Raw genomic sequence first — 22,222 nt, 5'->3', positions numbered from 1 at the left:
AACTCCTCGCCAGAGCCTCCCTCTTCTAGGCTGCCTGGGGCGGCTGATTGGTTCTCCGGATGGGCAGACTGGTTGTCAACCTGCACAGGGGAGGTCAAAGGGTTAACCCTTTGGACGCCTCCCCCTTCCTTTTCATGCCACTGCTCAGCTGTAACGTCGGGGAAATTGGCACCAGGTAGGTGTCAACACTCGGGCTGCGTTTCTCTCCTACACTGTACTTCCCTGGTGTAGTCTGGGAAGACCATGATTTTGTGACCCTGGTAGGACAGGGATGCCTGGGAGCGGGCTGCCTGTAGGATTGCGTCCCTGTCTTCAAAGTTAGGAATCTTGGCAGTGTGGAAACTAGCAGAAATCGATGTTAGCATGAGCTGAAGCCATTTTGGTTATGGCAGCCATTTTAGTTAGCCATATCCTCGCCATGTGCTTCTCCCGTCTTCACTGTTGCCTGCCCTTGTATTTCGCTTGAGTCATCAACTATAGTTAACCCCTTCAGCACTGAGCCAGAGCAATCTATGATCAGAAAGGCCTTTAGCTGCTAGAATGCATCTGTCTTAAATGTAACTGTCAGACTATTTCAACTGATGCAAGCAGTTTCGTTACTCCTCCCACTCTGTTGACTAAGTCATTTCTACTTGTCCATATATGTGAATAGCTATTCTTGTGTATACTTGTACTGCCTCTTTTTGAGTCTTAATGCTTACTCAGCTATAAACTGGCCATAAAAGGCCCACGGTTTCTGTACTCCTTGGACTACCTCCTACATTGGCCTGAGGGTACTGTATTGACGTAGTCTCCCTCATGAGAGGTTCATAAATCTATTTTCTTTGATATTACAGCTTCCGTGCCAATCTCTATTTTGTTAGTCTAAGGACTTAAGGACAAAGAAGGGCGAACCCCTGCACCAGTGGGCCCCTGAAAAGGCTCACTCTCACAGCGGTGATCGGCCGTTGAGGGGCACCTGGTGGTGGCTTGGGTACTAGGACCCGATGGGCCCCATCTACGGCAAACCATGCATCCAGGCATCCAGGATTTCATCCAGGTTTTTAACAAAGTTTGTGACTTGTCCAGGTTCTGACCTTTTGGGTAAGCCCACTAGGCAGAGGGTATTGTCTTCTGCTCGCCTGTGCAACTCTTTTGTGTGGGATCGGAGTTGCTCGACCTGTTCCTTCAAACGGTGCATGTCATTTTCCACTGTAGACAGGCGGGATTCTGCTTCCGATATGCAGGCCGTTGCATTGCGGAGGTCCTGTCTTATGAAGGACATGTCAACTCGCATTTCACCTATTTTATTTTCAATGTATTCTTGGGAGCAGATTGGAGGATTGCAGCGAGATCTCCTTCTGGAAGGGGGGCTCTCTCCCAGGCAGGCTCAGCAGTCCCGGCTCCATTCATAGTCTATTGGTCCATGCAGGTTTGTATTGAGGATGGTTTCGCCCCTTTATCTTTTACCATGTTGGATGATGTTTGGGGCTGTTTCGATGCTCGGCTACAGTGACTCTGTGATCCCGGCCACCGGTCAGAAGGTCAGGCCAAGCTTCGGATGTGCCGTGTGCCGATCTTGTGTTCTCTCACAGGCCACACAAGGTTGTTCTGCCCTGAGGATACGGAGGTTGTGGTGTCAGACCAGGTGTAAATAAGCCATTGCAGTAGAGGTGAGCGGTCTGGTCCAGCTCCGCACAGGAAGTGGCTCTATCAGACACTCCAGTGGTCTGCTGGGCGGGCAACAAGGGACGCCCTCTCCCCAATCCAGCAGAGCAGGAGCCGGCCACCCCAATCCAGGTACTGCAGCACCCCCAGGGCGGACCCTCTTTTAGTCTGTTATGGGTGGGTCTGTGTCTTGGGCTCCAACTGTACAGCAGGTCTCCGCCTTTTTTCCAGTCTAGAATTCCCTCCCTGGTGTCCCCAATCTCTGGCGTAATGGATAGGGCCGACCGCAACTCCGACTAACTAGTTCCAGCCCGTGGGACCTCGAGGACTGGGCGTAGTCCCTGCAGGAGTACCAGGGTCCCGGTATATGGGTCTCCAGCCACTGATGTGAGTGACAGCGTCCTCTCTCCTGCTCACCCAATGATGCCTCTTTGCCCCCGGCCGGCACAACAACTGGGGGTGGATCAAATCACACTAGGCCCAGTGGCTACTTCACCAGCCCCCACCCTGGGAATATCCTTTGTGTTGCCAGGGGAAGGGGCACACTGCGGGTGGACTCAGTCTCAGGGGGGGCACCTGCTGGATGTCTTCCTCCATGTCCTCGGCCTCTCAGGATACCCTCGGTAACAGTAGGGGGGAGGCTGAACCCACGCTGCACCCCTAAGCGTCCCCACCCTGTCTGCGCAAACTTTTGGGCCAGAGTCAGGGACACACCATATGCAGGGTGGCCACGCAGGAAGCCCGCCAGACTTTATGCGGCACCACTGGTGCGGCACATGGCTCTTTCAGCAGGCGCCATCTCCGTACTCCACTATGTAGGGGCCTGCTCCGTGTTGCTTACCTCCAGGGCGTCTCTCCGCTCACTCTCCTGCCCGGCAAGACCAGATATGCCCCAGGCCAAGGCAGTCGGGCCTCCCCCCACTGCCCCGTCAAGTCTTCACTACCACCGGAGGGGGGCCCATTTGGAAATGCCGATTCAGCTGCCTCTTCCGGCAGCAGGCTTCTTCACCCTCGCAAGGAGAGCAGAGAAGGCCAGGGATCCACAGGCGAGGTGTCAGGAGTTTCCGTCGCCCTTGGCCCCGGTCTGTTATCCTGCTGGGTCTACTCCCTGCTGCCGGCCCTGGATGCCTCAAATTAAAAACTTTTAATGTACCAACATATACATACATATGTGTAAAATTAGGTCTTAAAAACACTGAAATACCAGTTTATGAAGAATAATTGATGAAATCAGCATCATATGTAGCCATATTCACATGCATACCTGTGGAGACACAACCTTCCATTATGTTGTTCAATATTTGTAGATTAGGGAATCAATCACACCACTCGTCCACAACAACACCAGCAATAGCCTACATATGTGAAACAGTTAGTCAGTCCACTTATCTATAACGGTCACTACATGATGACAGAAATATTCAAGCCTTTATTGAGACAATTAAACTCTTCCTCTCAAATGAACTATGGCAATGATGTCCTGTACTATTATACCTGAATATCGGCTTCTTAATATCATCCTTCTAAAATATTGTTGCCAGAATATTGACTGCTGCAATATCATAAAGGTGAGTATATAGAGATATGTATAGATTTTTAGTTAATCACTACACATACATTTGTCTTGATTTAGATATCTTCAAGATGAATAGCTTTGTGGTAGAGTTGTAAATCTATACTTAGTTACATATACTTGCATTCACAATATTGTGGTAGTCCATATTTTGTACAGTTTGTAAACACAGCATGTCATTAAGGAAAGAAAAGCTCTGCCCCTCCCCTTTTTTTTCTGACGCAGGAAGAGTGTAATTGGGCTGAGCAAACATCAGCATGACAAAAACTCTTCATGTTTGGGTCAGACAGCCAGGTGTTGTACATGCATTAAATGCGCAGGCACCTTGCTGCTTGAGTGGAAGTTTGTCGGTCAAAAGATTTCAGAGCCCGGTGGTGTGACCTACTCAGTCTGGCAAAGCCTTCTCTGAGCCTCCCCCTCACTGATAGACTCAAACCTGGGCAGTTCAGTTTTAATTCTTGAAGTGCCCAGGGCTGAGTGTCAATCAGTGATGCTCTGCACAGATTCTCAGTGACCCCATCTTGCTCTGTGATGAAATAAAGAAAGTCCTCCCAGGGCCGGCTCTAGAGCGGTGCGACCGTTGCCACCTCACCGGGTGCTGGCTTCCGGGGGGCACCTCCGTGTTTGCAAGTTTATTATTAATTGAAAGCATCTGATGCAGCTTTCGTTTCCTCCAGCAATTCATGGACAACAAAAATATGTCAGGATAAATCCTGTGATGAATGTTCTTCCTGAAGAGAGATTGGAGTTTTGATTAATTGGTTTTTGACTCACTCTAAAGTAGTGCAGAGGGTTAATGCGCCTGTTGCAGAAAACAAATACTGAGCAGGTTACAAAGTGCATATAATGTAAATAGGTCAGTGGGTTACTGTTTTTAAAAGAGACATCATTTTGTTACTTGCAATTTAGAAGTTAAAATCCTAATATAGGATTGGATCTTATAAATTGTACGTAAAAAAATGATGTCTCTTTTAACAGCAGTAACCCATTGACCTATTTATATTATTTGCAATTTGTAATTGCACTGAAATATTAACTTTTATCAATCAATCAATCAGAAATCTTTATTCGGCTGTATGCCAGCCATAAAAGAGTGCATAATAAAAGAAAAAAGCATTTCTAATTAAAAACACAATGGAATTAATATAATTTCCATAATTAGAAAGGAACAAATTACAAATGTCCAGATATCAATCTCTTAAAAATGAATAGTACAAAGGCATATAGGCACAACAATGTCTGAACTAGAGATGGTAAATGGACAAAAAGGGAGCGCCTACATACGTAATACTTATCGGCAACAGTTTCAAATATCATCATAGGTCACTGTGGGAAGCGATCCCATGCTAAGGGATCTTAGGTCCTAGACACAAAACATAGTAAAATACATGGAAATCACTTTCCAACAATATTTTGCAGCCGAACTGCAGAAGAGATATAGTTATAGACCTTTAGGCAAATAAATTCATCTTTTAAAAGCTGAAGATAGTGCAAAGCAGCCTGACATTTTCTAATATTTAGGAATGTTAAAAGTGGTATTAAAAAAGCACGTCTTGGCTTGATATAAAGTTTACAAAAAAACATGAAATGCAATGTACTCTGGGCTGATTCTGAATCGCATGGACATGCTTCCAATTTGGCATCAGAATATGCGTTACGTGGGTATGAAACCAAGAAATGAACCTAATAATATAATACAGTTTAGCATGGCTAAAATAAAAGGAGAGATAAAACTCGACTCCTGAAGAGCAAACCAGGAGTTTTCAATGATCCTTTTCTTTGCCATCTCCCGAGTGCCTCTTATCGAATAGGAGTAAGCCAAAAATACTCTCTTCAACTTTGCCCTTGATATTTTAGAAATATTTCCTGGATTGTCGAAACAATCCGACAATCCCAAATTCTTCAGCTGAACTTTAACATAAGAAATCCAGGGGATTTCATTCACCCACTCCAATTTTAAACAGTCTGTGATAACGGCACGGTTCAGGACTGCTTCTTCTTTTGCCCAGATGTTATGCCACAATAATAGAGGAGCTAGTTGTATGCAGAAGGACAGGGGATCACGCCAAGTTCGCTGTGACAAATAGTGGCAGCAGTACTTATTGGGACAGTCAACAAGCGTTTCAAAAACGTATTCTCAACTCTCTGTAGGCCTACAGTATTACAAAAACCCCAGACTCCAGCACCATACAAAGTAGCAGCACACCTACGTGCCGTATAGAATTAAATGATTACTTTTATTGGTCGGGAGCCTAGGTTTTTAGTAAACCTAAAAACGGCCTCCAGATTTTGGTTGAAGCCCCTAGTCCTTGCCTCTACTAGATGAAGCCAAGTGCTCTTTGAATCGTAAAGAATTCCTAAATAGGAGAAGGTAGGCACATGGAGCAATTTCTCGTTATTTATAAAACATGCCTTTACGATTGTGGGATTTCACTACATTAGTCTTCAGGCCAAGGTCAGTCAAAAATCTATTAATCTATTAAAACTAATTGAAAGCCCGTCAGCCCCACCCCAGTTCTCCACATTAAAGAACAATCATCTGCATATAGTAATGCCGGTAACTTTTATCAAAGAACTGCATGCAAGCTGCAAAGTATAGATTTGAAGAAAGATTAATGTTGAAAAAAGGATTACTTTGGGCAGAAATCTATTCTCATTATTAAAGAGAACACCCAACTATGGTGTTGCTTTTTAGGTCTCGGCTAGCGTGGCTGTGCACATGCGCAGCTCGCTCGGTGAGATTTAATGTCTTTGAGGAGTTTCAGTAAAGTGCTTTAAGCCCCGCCCCTCTTTTCCATTAGCTGGCATCACCGTTTATGCTAAACGGTGGCCAGTCATTGGAAAATAACTTTCTATGTTGCCTCCCTTTGGCTTTTTGAGATGGTCTACTTGGACTCCCTCGCCTGCTTTCCTCCCGTCGCAAACGTTTTCTTATCTTTATGGGGCTATGTGTTTAAACAGATGGCCCCATAAAGACAAGAGATCTGCTGCAGCGCGGTCCTCTTTCACTTTCGGGACCGCGCTTGTTGCTAGTGGAGTGTGTGAGTGACAGGACACCGACATCAGCCGTGATTTTCGAGACCAGCTCTGTATTCCAGTCCCCTGATATTGTTATGTTGAATACCATATAACCGAAGCAAAGTAACACGTTTTTGAAGTGCTTAGATGCTTCAGACGTGCTAAATGAAGCGCTATAAACAAGTTAGTGTTATTAGATTATTCTGGTTGCACAAAGTATGAGTTTGTTTAGAAGGAGAGCGTGTATTGGGGAGACCAGTTTCTATACTAAAGTTTACTCCTCACTTTAGTGTTTAGGTCGTCTGACGTGGACAATTGAGACTTGGAGAACACCCCGGAAAGTCCCTCCCTCTCAGTTTCCGGCTAATAAAACACTCTGAAATTCAGATTGAAACTAAAATTATTCCGCGAGGCCTTGCCCGGCAGCCTGCCAGCGGCAGAGATGTTGAATGTGCCATGTGTGATTGGGGATCCATGCCCCTCTGCCTGCTCCAGACGCAAGAAGTGCCAGACAGACTGCAGCCCGCCTCTCGGCGCTCGGCGTCTGGTTTCCACCGACTCCGGTTTCGCTCTGGACGGCGGCCAGCGGGGCCGTCGCCCAGACTGTACGAGAGCTCAATGTTCCATACGCAACGCTGTTGTTAACATTTCAGGCCAACTTTGTCAGCTGGTGATTTCAACATTTTTATTTTGTTTAATTTCTTTTTAATTTTAACCCCTTCATTTGTCTTTTAACTCCACAATTATTTTCATTTTGCACCATTTGTTTAGTTAATTCTGTTTCTTTCATGTTTGCTGTCACTTCCTTTCCGTTTCCATTTGTTGTCTTTCTTTTCCCTTTGTTGGATGGATTGTTTATGAATGTTATTTTTCCATTTCTTTGCAGTGGTGGAGTTGGGAGAACTTTACACTGGGAACCCATTAAATGGACGGGAGGCAACAAAAGAGAGTCGACTCATAAAAAGCAGACAGACCTTGAACTTCATTTATTTTTTTAAACTGTCACAAAGAATTGGCCAAAAGGAGAAAAGTGACTATACGTTTGTTCTGACTTGATTGGTTGCAAAGGCTGCATTTTCAAATAACTTCTAGGGTTAAGGAACCTACAGCAGGAGCTTTGTGTGCTCAGTAAGTCTCAGGGAATAATATTAATAATAATAATGGTAAGGTAACTGTTAGAACTGGGGTCATCAATTCCGACACGGTAGCTTGGCGCGAGGTAGGAAGGCACCCGAAGGCAATGTGTAAAGCACTGGTGCAGCACTCACCTACGCGGACTCAGCCATGCGCACACAATGAAGGACACAACAACAGATGGTTTAGTAAAAGCACAAGATTCTTTATCTACTTCGCAGTGGGGAAAAATCAATTCATTTCATGAACAGGCAGTTACAATCGCAATAACGTTGAATTCATTTAAATGAAGGTACCAGACTTCTGCAGGGCAACAGTCCAAATCATCCCAGTATAACTCAGTGCCTTTCAGTGCAACAACCCAAATTAGTGCGGCATAAAACAGGCATAAGTTCATTCCAATAGTTACAACAGATAATCACAGGGTAATATTCAACTCAGTTAGATCAGGACAGGGGTGGATTCCCCTCAAATGAACTGCATCAACAGCCTCCTAGCGACAAGTGGTCCCTTCTAGCCCCCACACCGGCACAGATCCAGTGAGGGGCCTCAGGGTGTGACCAGATCAGTCACCCAGCTCTTGAATAGGGGAATACCACGATGTCAGACACCCCAGGGCACTCATGTACTTTATTAGGCTAACTCTGGGGGGCGTAGTACATATCAGCAGTCAGCAGGGATCGGCAGGCCCCTCCCTCACTCAGCCCCCCCAGCTCTTAATGGTACCCGGGGCAACAAGCAGATGATCGAAGGTCCTGGGGGCCCAGGGCCAATGTCTTGAAGGAGGGGTGGTAGCGGGGCTGCCTGGCTGGACAGGGGTGACTCCGGGGCAGCCCACGCTATTTCGACACTCTCTCCGCCCCCCCTCCTCCCGGGGTTTACCTCGTGCTGGGGCCTCCGTTCACTGTTGGAAGTCCTGGGTCCGGCGGGAGCCCGCACAGGCGAAGCGGGCTTCCCGCAGCCCACACTCATGATGGGGGGCGAGGCAGGGGGGTGTCCGAGCCGGTCCCGGCTCCCCGGCGTCTTCCTCTTCTTGCACTGAGCCGAGCACCGGCCTGGTGGGGCGCGCCCGCAGCAGCCAATCCCAGCGCGGCTCGCTGGCGGCGCGGCAGCCTCGTCCAATGGCGGCTCAGAGATGGCAGGGCGGGGCTGGTGACGCTGCCGGTGCCCCCGTCACCTGACACCGGACACGTCATCTTCACCGGCCCTGCGCGGGCCTTCCCAATGCCGCGGGCGGCCCTCTCCAGGTTACGGGGGCCGCGGCGGAGATGACGGCAGTCGGCGATCCTTCAGGCAGCAGCGACGGGTCACAGCGGTGATTTTCGGGCCCACAGCGCGTTCGTCGGCGCCACCGGCAGCGCCCGGGCCGCGGCTTTGATCCTCGGCAGGCAACCACTCCCGGGCCTCAGCGGGGAAGGGGTCGCAGGTACCGGGTTGCAGCGGCGATTTGGGGGGCCGGCAGCGCTTGGTGGGCTTAGTGCTGGGGAGACACAGCCGGAATGGGCACGGCGGTAGCTCCGTGAAATCCTGGGCTGTGGCGGTGATGGCTTGCAGCGCCTGGGCCTTGGCGCTTGGGAGACACGGCAGGGGGGAAGAGAAGCACGGCAGCAGCTCAGTGATGCTAGGGCCAGTAGCGCTCAGAAGCTCCACAGCGCTTAGAAACAGTCGAGGTAGATTAATCTTCTGGGGAGCACAGTCCCAGCTGGGCAGCGCTAGGTGGGTACAGCGCTTTACCTGTGGCTCCTGTAGGGCTCTTAACAGCTAGTCCACGCCTCCAGGGCGGCACTCCTCTTAGGAGGGGATAGAAGATGATGGCAGGCCTCCCTGGCAGGCTTAGAAGGGTGAGAAGGGGGTGGAGTTGGCAGGCATCAGGGGCAGGGCGGGTCCCTGCAGCACACTGGAGATGGTCCCCCGGGTTGCCCCCTCACCAGGCAAGATCAGTAGGCAGGTAGAGTACCTCATCTATCTTGGGTACAGTAGGGCCTAGACTCAGTCAGTCCCCAGTAGTGTAGGTGTCTCCCCTAGGCCCAACCGCCTACGCTCCGGCAGAGGTTCCCCCAGGTCCAGTGGTGCCCCAACTGACTAGTCAATTTTCCCCCTTTCCCCATAAACACCCAGGTCAGGTGACCCTCCTGCAAAGGCGGCAAAGCGAAATCCCTCCCAGGGCTGGAAGGTTCCAGGAGCTTCCACATAATAGTCTATGGGACAAAAAGGCGGGAGGGAAAAAGATACTGTATCCCACTGTCCCAGCCTGCTGCTGACTACTAGTATGTGCGTGCAATGGCCACTCCGCAGTAGCAGGGGCCTGTGGCAGCCATGTTGTTAGGAGAGAGCACCTGCACCTCAGCACTGGTTAGCCGTGCTAAGGCGCCCACCTAGGGCCAACAAAAAGATGGCGGAAAAAATGAGGCAACAAGGGCAAAAAAACGGGGTAGACCACCCTAGGGCTGACAGGTCTAACAGTAACTCTGGTGGTTGAAGCACTGGCTGGAGAGATCTGTGTCTAGTTTAGTCGCAGGCTTAACTCAAGTAGCAGAGAGGATTCATATCTCCTGCAGTATATAGGAGTTGCACAACTCATACTTTCTCTTAAGTACTTGCAAAAGTGATAACAAGCTGTGTGCCTTCCTTTCCACACATTGGTATCTGGGTGATAGGCTATGGACGGCTCCCAGCCAGGATGATACTTGGATAAAAGCAGTGCTGATGGTACCTTTGTTCTGGGCCCAATCGGAATAGACAATAAATAGCTTGGAGCTGCTCCTAACAGAAAGCGGACAACATGCTGGCGCTGCTGAATTGTGCCCCGTGTTTGAGAATTACTCCGAACCAATTCAGCATGTTTAACTTCGGCCAGACGGATCTCCGATCCTGCTCAATAATAGCTTCTGGTTCCCTCTTCATTCCTTCTCTGGTTCTTTCTTAATTTTATTTGTTCCTTTACCATTCACCGCCAAGCACTACTGCCTGGGCAGGTTCAGAGAGGCACTTTTAAAAGATTTATAGACCATGCAGAAGCACTCTTATAAAGAATACGGCCAGTGCTTAATTAGAGCCATTGGTTTCCGGTGCTCTGGACCGCCACTTAATTGTCAACACACACCAGCACTTGTTACAGTCTGCCACAAGGCAGCGCTGTCTGGCTAATTTAAAGAGATGATCAAAACAAAAGCTAATTATTAATTTAAAATATACTAAAAATGACTATTACCAGCCGCCCAAGCCATTCTTATAGCTTTGGACCTTGAAATAGTCCGAGTTGTCACCCTTGTAGGAGTGTGATGGTCAGTAGTTGTGTTGTTGCTAACATTGGCAGCGCTGGCAGGGGCAAGGAGTGGTGCAAGCTGCAGAGGCCTCCTGGGGAGAGCCCTGGCACCCATTTGTTTATTTTGTTTTTACAAATGAAGCACTATATATTGCAGTCACCCATTTCCACGAGTACTCCTTCTGTTCAATAATGGGCAACACAGAGTTTCTACGTGGTGGACAATCTGCTTGAGTAAATCTGCCAAATGAAGTATTTACTCATACTTTACAAAATGGGGGTCTGGTGAGTAGTGCAGGCACTAACTATCTAACGGTGTCTGTTCTCTGAAGACACGCGCAGAATCTCGATGTCTGACACCACCTGTAGTCTACTGAGGAGTGCAGGAACACACCGACGGTGCTTCTGGTCTGGTGAATAGTGCAGACACCCTCTATCTAACGGTGTCTGTTCTCTGGGAAGACGTACAGGAACTCGACGTCTGACACCACCTGTAGTCTGATGAGAAGTGCAGGAACACACTGACAGGGCATTGGGGTCTGGTGAATAGTGCAGGCACCCACTATCTAACGGTGTCTGTTCTCTGGAAAGACATGCCTCTGGTGAGAAGTGCAGGATCTCGAGGTCTGACGCTGCCTGCAGTCTGAAAACAAGTGCGGAAACACACTGACAGTGCATCGGCTCCGGCGAACAGTTCAGACACTCGCTATCTAACGGCGTCTGTTCTGTGGTGAGAAGTGCAGGATATTGTTTTCTGAAACCACGTGTAGTAAGTCTGCTAAAAAGTGAGGGAACGCCCTGACCGTGCTTGAGGTTCGGCGAATAGCGCAGGCCCTCACTCTTTGGCAGTGCACGGTCTCTGGTGACGCCAGTGCTTGGACATCTGTAGACCGATGAGGAGTGCGGAAACACATCTGTGGTCGTGGTCTTTTGAATACTGCCGCTCTCACTATCTAACGGTGTCTATTCTCTGGAGAGACGCGCATGAACCCGATGTCTGACACCATCTGAAGTCTAATGAGGAGTGCAGGAACACGCGGACATTGTCTGAGGACATCTGTAGTCCGATGACTGTGTTTGTGGCCTGGTGAACACTGCAAGCATCTAAGATGTCTGCTCTCTGCAGGATCTCGATGTCTGACACCACCTGTAGTCTGCTAAGAAATGCGGAAACACACACTGACAGTGCATGTAGTTGGGTGAATGGTGCAGGCGCTCACTATCTAACGGTGTCTGTTCTCTGGAGAGACGTGCACAATCTCGATGTCTGACACCACCCGTAGTCTAATGAGGAGTGCAGGAATACAATGACAGCGCTCGGGGTTCAGTAAATAGCGCAGGCGCTCACTCTGACGATGCATGGTCTTTCGTGACAAGTGCCGGAGCTCCGCGTCTGGTGCCATCTGCAGTCCGATGAGAAGTACGGGAACACATCGAGAGCACTTGTGGTCTGGTGAGCAGTGCAGGCACTCACTGTCTGACGGTGCCTGCTCACTGGTGAGAAGTGCAACCATTGAGGGTGCTCGTTCTCTGGTGAGAACTGCTGTTCTATCTGACAAGGTGTGAGAAGTGCAGCGACTCACTGCCTGACACCACATATAATCTGAGGGTAAGTGCTGGTGCCTAGTGACAGTGCCTGTAGCCTAGTGAGAAGTGCTGGTACACACTCTTCGTTGGTGCGTGATCTCTGGTGAGAACAGGTGCTCAAACCGACAGGATCTGTGGCATGGTGAGAAGTGCAAAGGACTCACTGCCTGACACCACATATAGTTCGATGAGAAGTGCCGGTACATAGTGCCTTAAAATGCCCACTGAAGAGTGAATTTTCAAATCCTATTTCCTCTCCGCTTGAGTGGGCCAAGCTGAAGGAGGTGGACTTCTTTGGCTAATCACGCCGTGCCAGGGCGAGTGTGTGGCCTCCTCTAGGAGCCTGTCATTAGATCCGGCTCACAGAGGAAGTACAAAGAACTAAGCACAACATAACAAAACAAAGCATAGCATAACATAGCATAACAAAACATAGTATAACATAACAAAGCATAGCATAGCATAATATAGCATAACAAAACAAAGCATAACATAACATAACAAAACATAGCATAACAAAACATAGCATAGCATAACAAAACATAGCATAACATAACACAATAAAATATAGTATACTATAACAAAACATAGCATAACAAAACAAAACATAGCATAGCAAAGCATAGCATAGCAAAACAAAACATAGCATAGCATGACAAAACAAAACATAGCATAGCATAGCAAAACAACAATACATAGCATAATAAAACATAACAAAACAGAGCATAGCGTAACAAAACACAACAACACATAGCATAACAACAAAACATAGCATAGCACAACAAAACATAGCATAACAAAACAAAACATAGCATAGCATAACATAGCATAGCATAACAAAACACAACAAAACAAACCATAGAATAACAAAACAGCATAACAAAACAAAGCATAGCATAGCAAAACACAACAAAACATAGCATAACCAAACACAACATAGCATAACATAGCATAGCATAACAAAACATAGCATAGCATAACAAAGCATAGCATAACAAAACAAAACATAGCATAGCATAACAAAGCATAGCATAGCATAACAAAACAAAACATAGCATAGCATAACAAAACATAGCATAGCATAACAAAACACAACAAAACATAGCATGGCAATACGATTTCCCCCATTTAATCAGCAGGGTTAAATTATCATGTGTTACTGTGTAACACAAAATGTAATAAATATGTAATCACTTCTCTCCCACTGAACAATTTGTAACAAAACCGTTCTATTATTTTCAAAATATGTTTATTGGTTTTTAGGAAGAAACAAAAAGACCATTTGGGCATGTGAGTAACATGATGAATAGCATGTCGTAACATCAGTATAAGGTTAAGAGCATAGAACATACAGCTTACACAGAGTAAAGATTACCATGGTCCGATAGTGTATCAGTCTCAAAATAAAACAAGTGTTGAAAATGTAATAGGTCTCACCTTTGATTAAGTTAAAGCCATTTGCTTTGCTAATGGTATTGTATAGCAAAGCAAATGGCTTTAACTTAATAAAAGGTGAGACCTATTGCATTTTCAATGCTTGTTAAATTCTGAGTTTGTGCTTCTCTAGACCAAGGACTATTAAACTATACTGCCTACTAGTATTGATGACATGTGACTCCTACACCTTGTAGTCCTCTGTCTTATGGAACATTTCGTATACGCTGAGTTACACACGTATGATTGATTGTCTCTGTGTAATGTGTGTGTGATGCAAAGTGCTCTGACACCCTACACTGGTATGAGTGGTACTATTTATGCATCTGACAGAGAGTGGTAATGGAGACTGGGGCACTGTTAAAGGGTGGTGGTGAGGGAATCCGTGGTGGAGGTGGTCATTGGTGGGCGCCAACAAACATTGTCGCACCGGGCGCCACCAGCTCTAAAGCCGGCCCTGAGTCCTCCTCTCATTGGTTGACCTTTTGACAAGGTCAGCCAATGAGAGGAGGCGGCTGGGGCTTCCTTCTGTCCCTTCCATACCTGAAGCCACCAGGATAAAAACAGAGGCTTCCTTCCTGCCGCTTTAGATCAGCACCGCGGCCTGGTATGTTTTTTTTAAGTTGAGTGTGTGAGTGTGTCTGTGTAGGAATGTTTGTGTATTTGTGCGCGTGTGCATACTGTGAAAGGGTGTTTGCATGTGTATGTGCTGGGCTTGAGTATATGTGTGCGCTTGTGAAAAAGAGAGTGCTTATGTGTGTGTTCACCACACCCCTGCTGCACAATACGGGCCGCCACTCATAGTTTGGTAGGGTGATATTTTAATCCTTGATACTCTGACATGCAATCCGTTCAACGTGCTACTGCATGAGACAGGCAGGTTTTAACCAAAGGGTCTCAAGGTGAGTTACTAGTCCCATAACCTTAATGTATCACCTAGTAGTATTTCTGCAGCCTTTGTTTGGTCCATTCGTTTGTGTCAGCAATAGATGATTCCACTTACTGCAGAAAGGAAGTCCTGATGGTGTGTTCTTTTGGTCCTCATCAAAAGCAATGCTAGTGAATGTATCCCCTGCTTGATTCACACAGATCGAATCCATTTGTAAAATGGCGAGCGTTGTAACAATATCACCTGCATTGAACTATGTTCTCTGTGAAGGTCCACAAATACCAACAAGAGAGTCAACTGCCTATGGGTCTGACTTCAGCTGGTGGTCCCCGCGTAATACACCATTTACCTAATTCACCATGACTAAATAACCTTTGAAAGTGAATAAATGAAGACATTTGTACATACTGGTTATCCTTTGCTGATTGCGAGATTTCTGATATGATTCCTTCCTCCACAAAAGCTAGAGAACCAAGCCCATCAGTCAAATGAAGCCAGGAGTCCAGAATGAAGCATTCTTCGCTGGAATGGAAGAGGCCCAAGTGGTATTTTGCGCTTCGGATGGGAAATAAAACAAAAACATGAATTAATTAATGGTCTCGATTAAATTTTTCTTTCAGTGCAGGACATTAACCTTAGGACCCTTATATAACTCAGTCATGACATGAATTCCTTATCAATGCGGGATTTGAAATACATAATCTGATTTACAAACACGAGCCCATGAACGCCCTGGTAGTGGCATCAGATGTTCAGCGGTCTCTTTAAGTCCCTAAGGCATCATGTTATTTAATTCCGGACATTGATTTTGCAGCCTAATGCTTTTTTTTAAACTTGTAGGCCCACCCTTGACAGTCAATAGTACAAGTGACTTCATCAAATTATTTTCAATATTATGAGTGAGAAATGTTTTGCTGGTCCTTTGAGATTCAGCTGGTTGGGCAACGCCTCATAAAACAGGGTGGTATTAAGAAATAACACCACTGGTCAAACATCGCGATCTTTCCTGTTGTGTTGACAAATTCCTATAGGCATTGTGCTGTATTGAAGCAAAGGAATGTCATTTTATTATATATTTAAAACACTAACATTTGAAAACCCTTTAAACTGAAACGAAATTGTATTTTATCACATTAATACTAGGTGTCAGTATTGCCCTTCACAACGGTGCACATTTCTTGGGCCTCGGAAGGGAGGAGTGTAGGTGGCCCTGTGGAAAGGTGCAGGTGACCTGGAAGTGATGCATTCGTCTCTATGGCCGGTACTGATGCCACTGAGCTCTATGATCCACTTCAAAGAGCACAGCTAGAAAAACACATTGCCACTGTATGCAGCAAATCTAAGCCGACGGGATAAAGACTGCGTTGCTGTGGTTTGAAGTTATTTCTTATAAATGCCTCATAGCCATTGGCTCATGGTGTCTTCCCTCAATAACCTAAAATATATGTTTTTTAAACAGTGATTTTACTATCCAGCAGGGTTGGTTTTGCATTTGTTGGAATTCTTTGCACTGTGCTAAAGTAAACAGCTCTCGTTAATAACACAACCCCTAAATCTAGACGCTGTTTTAATTAGTTCTTGGGCGTGCTGGCATGTGAGGTGGGAGCTGCGGCTGTTGCCATTGACGCCGCACTGCACGCCTTTGTGTGACTGGATGTTGTTAACAAATGTTGCACACCCTAGCTAGGCAAATAAAAACAGGAGAAATAAATCTAAACCTGCACGCTGGAGTGTTAGTAATCGCTGGGAGCAGGGAGAGCCCTGCCGCCATTCACTTTTCGTCGCTAATCTTCTTGTGTGAGCCCTGACAATGCAGCACCAAGCGAGAAGGAAATGTCAGGTTAGGTTTCATGGCCAGCCCCCTGCACATCCTCCATCTGTGCTGATGTCAGTGCTTATTGGAACATATGCTCCGTGTTGCTGCTCACTGGCCATCTGTTAACCTGAGCTGATGGAGTGAGCCTGTTACTCTGGCAACGCCGACCCCTGGCTGCCAGTGTGGCTCCACCAGAAGGAGGAGCGGGGGAAAAGCACGCGCAGCTCGCGGGTCGCTCTGACGCAGTGTCCTGGAATGGCGGGTCGGGATTGCAGCGCGCGCCTCAATCGCCCCACATGCCTATTCACTTGTGTTTGAAGTGATAATGGCGACGGGGGAAAGAGAGAGCGGGGTGAGCGCCGAGGAAGGGAAATATGTGTAACCACGGTCTACCGTGTATGCATGTGTGTGTGTGTGTGTATGTACGTGTGCGTGTATATATATATATATATATATATATATATATATATATATATATATATATATATATATATATATATATATATATATATATATATATATATATATATATATATATATATATATGTTCCACAGGTGAATGGGAGCACCCGTTGCCTCCAGAACGAAGGGCGCGTCGACGAAAGACCTCCCAAACAAGGTCACAATATTCAGCCAAACTTCTCCAAGAAAAGCAGCCGACGCCGTGTCTGTGCAAAAGAATGAGTTTAATGTCAGCTGAAAATGCTAGACGCGTTTCGCCTGACCTGCAGGCTTGTTCACTAGCGAACAAGCCTGCAGGTCAGGCGAAACGCGTCTAGCATTTTCAGCTGACATTAAACTCATTCTTTTGCACAGACACGGCGTCGGCTGCTTTTCTTGGAGAAGTTTGGCTGAATATATATATATATATATATATATATATATATATATATATATATATATATATATATATATATATATATATGGTTCTCATTACTACTGTTGTTCTTGCTGGAAATGTGTTTTGTCGTCAGAATTGACGCTGCTAAGTGCTACGGAAAATCATACACTCGTGAGATTGTTTGCGCGAATCGTGGCCCAAAAACCGATATTCTTTTGCAAGAATATGTCACTTGCCTTAGAGTGAGATAGCGGGATTTCTACACTCTTTGGGAGGGGGGTCTGATGTATGTTAATTGTGTATCAAGGTAGTCAAAGTTGCAGTGTAAGAACCAGCGACTGCTTTTCCTCATGCAAGTAGGGACAACCTTGTCATTTTAAGAATCTCCTTAATGCTCTCCCTCTAGCTAGATACATAGATAAACTAGTTCTTCTGCACGGTAGAGTCTCCCTTACTGCAGGTCATAGCAGGCTTACAAGCAGCTATTGTATTTGCAATAACAGTTGCGTGCGCACAGTCTAACAAACTCCAAAGAAATGATATACAGGAAAACGTGCACACTCATTTCAAACTAGATAACCATTGCACATCCATGTTGTTAATTATAATAGAGTAAACAACCTTGTTTTTCTTTCTTAATGAAATGGTGCTTCTGTTCAGCCTGCTCAATCAACAGTTGCCAACATGTGCTTTATCCATATCACAGCAAAGTTTTTCTAGGTGCACATTTGCATGAGGATATTACACAAAGGTTGCAATAAGTTAGGGCCGCTGTGGTATTTGGCACCCACTCTAAACTCAATTATATGACCTCAAAACCTTCTCTTTTAACTAATGTCAAAATGTTTTGTCGTTTGTCCTGGTGGTGGTTTATGCCACGCAGGAGGATATATTTTAATTAGCAATATGTCTAAATCCTGTTTCAAAGTAAGTAAGTAAAACTTTATTCGATTTTTCATGAAATTCATAAAAGTGTCATGATAAAATTAGACAAAAAGAAAAAGGAGCTGTAAATCTCAGCCACTCCAGGTTACCAACAAGGATGAATAAAACATGATAGCAGGCTATAAAACTCTAGAGACAAAAGTAAAAAGACAGCATAAAACCATGATAAAAGCAGTGCTGTATAAAAGGAACACATATCATATTAATAACACAATACAAGTGTTCAGCGCCCAAGCAGAACCTCAGATAATAATCGGGACAAAAAAAAATATAGTGGGCGACTATAACATTTGAAGGAACAAGAAGGCAGGTCTCACTTGGTTAAAATTCATGTGCAAAAGAAGCGGACATATTTATTTATTTATAAAGTTTTATATAGCGCAAACAAGATCCCGAAGGATATCAGAGCGCTTTACAAAAGGATGGAGGCAGGTAAGACATGTAATATCGGCATTAGATAAGAATAACAAAACAGAACAATTACATGACAAAGGGGTCAGAGGAGATAAATACAATAACTGTTACATAGCGTGCTCAGAAGGGAACAAACGGTAGGGTCAATAAAGTAGCCTCCAAAGTAGGTCTCACGGTTGTAAGGTCAATGACTTAGAGCAGAAAATCCTATCCCATTTAAGGAAAGAACTTGTTCATCAGGAATCTTTTAGTTTCCAATTTGAAAGCAACTGTGGAGGAGATTCTGCCTTTTTATCAGTGGAAGAGAGATCCAGATCTTCGGGGCAGCGAAGGAGAAGGCTCGGTGGCAAGTTCTTTTTTGCTAAAGATCTGTGGTTTAAGGAGGAAAGAGTTAGCACTTCTTGAGGGTCTACCATGTACTTATAGAGGAGACAGTTAAATCCTGGGCGTGTCACAATAATGTGAAAAGTGTTGGGGGGAACATCATCACTCGAACATGCCAGAAGGTCCAAAACTTAGAACCAAGACCCTTTAGACAACAACAGTCAAGGGAACAAGTGAAATCTCAAATAAGTTAACAGCTTGCCTTGAAAATTGGATATCCCTAACATTAAATAAGGTTCCAACCCAGGAAGAGCTTTCACCATAATGAAACGGTCCATAGAGCGCTTATGAAGGGCCGCAGCCACCTTGTGAGAAAGGCCTATTTTATCTAGGGAATGTCCCTCCTTACTATATGTTCAGGCTCAGCAAATTATGCGGGCAGCCCAGGGAAGTGAGAGTTTGTCTGCTATATGAAAGTTAATGGATGCGTGACGTATCGTCTAAGGCCAGACAGTCACGAACTATGAGCCTTTTAAGAGATAGGTCCTCCTTTAACAAAATGGACAGCCAGAGTAACAAGGAACGTAATCCAATTCGGTCGAAGATGTACCCTAATCCCATTTCCTCATGGAACATCAAAGGTTGGTGCTCTAGGGGATCCTGTGAAGACCTTTCAAGAAGGAATTCTCAATGACCTGCAACTGGGAGGAAGACACAAAAAGCCAAATATCTAAACCATAGCAAGCCATTGTGATGCACTTTGCCCTGAAAACTTTTAACATGGCCTCTACGTGAGTGTGTGCTATGCGCCCTTGATAGGACTCTAACCCCATTAATTGCAGAATTAAACCTCATGGTGTTTTTTCTAAGCAAAGTTGCCAAGAGAGACTTGAGTCCAAAAGGATCCCTAAATATGATAAGCGGTCAACGCTGGATATTAGCAGGCCCTTAATCGAGAAACTCTGAACTTCCACCCCTAAGTCCAATAAAGCAGATTCCAGGCCGTTGATGTAAAGAGTGAAGAGAAAGGGGGCCAGGATGCACACTTGGTGCACCCCTCCCTTCAACTTGCGAAACTGCGTGCATTCCCTATTTTCTCTGTAAACTGATAAACCCTCTTGTAAACTTTGCAAAAAATAGATCAGAGCCGGATCGACCCTATGAACTCAAGCGTGGCCCAGATCTTGTCTCTATTAACTCTGCCAAGATTAGGTTCATAAAGACAAGATGGACAGCCCCTCCTTTTCCCTTGTGTACTTCCCTATTAACAAGTAAAGATTCAAGGTCTGATCAATAGTGCCCGTTTCACCCTGAACCCATTATTGGGCTTCCGATAACACATTCTTATCTATACCACAGGTGAAAAGGCGGTCCAACAAGACCCTTCCCAGCATCTCAACATCACTGTCCACCAACATGATGGGACAGTGGTGGGACAGTGGCAGTCAAGGTTAGCCCTGTTACCTTTCTTAAGATCGGGACAGTGATGGAGTTCTTCCAGCTGGGAGGAAGCACCCCCCTGGAGGCCGCATTGGGTCAATATGGGGGCACAGAGATCCACTTCTGATTTAATTTAATCCCCCGGGATACCATCTAGGCCCCGGGTCTTGCCATCTGGGAGAGACATTATGGCCTTCCTGACCTCCTCCCACTGAAAGCGGAGACCAGTTACTGCCTGCTCAGCAGGCAGAGGAGCCTCGCCATACTCAAGATCTTAAGTATCCCCAAAGTGATCCGTCCAGGCCTCGGGGCGGAATGGTCAGTGCCTGCATACTTACTTGATCTAAGAAAAAAAAAGGAGAATGATTCACAACCTCCCAAACTCTGCGCTCTTGCATAAAGCGCGGGCCCCAAGCAACGTATTCCTTAGCTCCCTCTTAAGTGACTTCTGCTTCTCTGAGCGGGTCAGGTGATAACAGGCCTGGCCCCCCTCACCTCCACCCTGTTCGAGGGTGCCTGTGCAGGGAGGCCATCAGAGTACTATGGGCCTGGGAGCAAGCCTCCTCAAATTATCTGCTGGGGGGAAACGTATGCGGTACACTGGGTGCAATAAGAGCAGTCTTAATAAAATCAGCAATTTTGGCAAAGGCCTGCAATATGTTGGAATCAGAGGCCCCGTCATCCAGACAGGTACAGAAGTCCTGACGACAAGAGGATAGAGGAGAGCGAAGGAGGTCACTGGGACCACCTTGGCCCACTTAAATCTTCTACCCTGTGCTATGGGAAGGACCAGTTCCTGAAATAAGCCACCAGTTGCACCTGGGGTCGGAAACCACCGGAAGGAGGCCAAAAGGGGATTGTGGGCATACCATACTAACTTGAAATCAATTAAGGATGAAAAGAGGCAGTTAGAAACAAAAATATGATCAATTCTAGAACTAGAGCTTGCCCCCTTGAAAGTTGAGATCTGAACTGTGAGTTTCCCACCTATTGAAAAGATTCAGAAGGGAAAAGTCTACAAACAATGTGTTAAACACGTCCCATAAAGGAGTGTGTTTCAAATAAGCCTGATCCAGGCTCTCAGGGTTGCTATCTTGGGGTGAATCCCCATACACCTAACAATCGATGCAGGGTTGAATATTAAAATCTCCCATCAGGAGAAGCGCTGTATATCTGGAGGAGCTAGGAACTATGTTATTGAGGAACTGACCCAGATCACTCTCAGCGGCATGATCCTCACAAGTTAGATGTTAGCCACTAGGATTCTAAGCTGATTTCCAAAGGCCAGGAACGTGCCCAGGAAGAGTGGAAGGCTGTGCAGGTGAGATGTAGCGTAACCATCTAGAACAAGAAGGCCCCCAGTGTGCCACATCTCTTGCAGGCATATAATATGGGGAGAGGATGTGGTCCGTCGGCTGCGCTGCCGCCTCTGGTGCAGGAAACCAGGGTTCGGGCCTCGAGGATGCGTCCACATCCTGTGATTCTGGGCAAATCACTTAATCTCCCCGTGCCTGAATATGTAATGTAAATACGGTGCTATGTAAAGCGCTCCAATACCTTCGGGTCGAGTTCGCGCTATATAAATATGCAACAAAAAAAAAATGTCTGCAAGACAAAGAAGGTCAGTGTGCTCTTTGTCCACCAACTTCCCTATAATCCATGCATTGTTCCAACTCAGGGCCTTGAAGGTATCAGAGGAGCACGGAGAGGAATAGGGTGAGGAATTGGCTTACCCAGATCTAAGTCAATCCTGTGTCTTCGGTTCGGACAAAGGCTCAAAAAGGTTGCTCAGGGTTAGATTAGAGGGTCACACAGACAAGGGGTCAAGGCAGTCAAGGCGATTGCTCAGAGTGAATTGGGGCCTGGACAGATAAAATCGCATGATGGGCCCGGAG

General features: G+C 46.1%; 1 long non-coding RNA gene across 1 annotated transcript in view; it reads right to left on the bottom strand.

Moving 5' to 3' along the window:
- Window positions 1–22,222, bottom strand: part of LOC146821082 (uncharacterized) — a 391,873-nt gene that overhangs the window by 355,078 nt on the left and 14,573 nt on the right. The window contains exon 2 of the long non-coding RNA XR_014963091.1: window positions 14,956–15,102. This is a non-coding gene — a long non-coding RNA (uncharacterized LOC146821082). The remainder of the gene's footprint in view (window positions 1–14,955; window positions 15,103–22,222) is intronic.

This window comes from Triturus cristatus, chromosome 6, assembly GCF_964204655.1.
Source record: "Triturus cristatus chromosome 6, aTriCri1.1, whole genome shotgun sequence".
NCBI classification, from domain to species: domain Eukaryota; kingdom Metazoa; phylum Chordata; class Amphibia; order Caudata; family Salamandridae; genus Triturus; species Triturus cristatus.
Note: the sequence above shows the minus strand (reverse complement) of the source record. Positions and strands in the feature narration are given on the sequence as shown.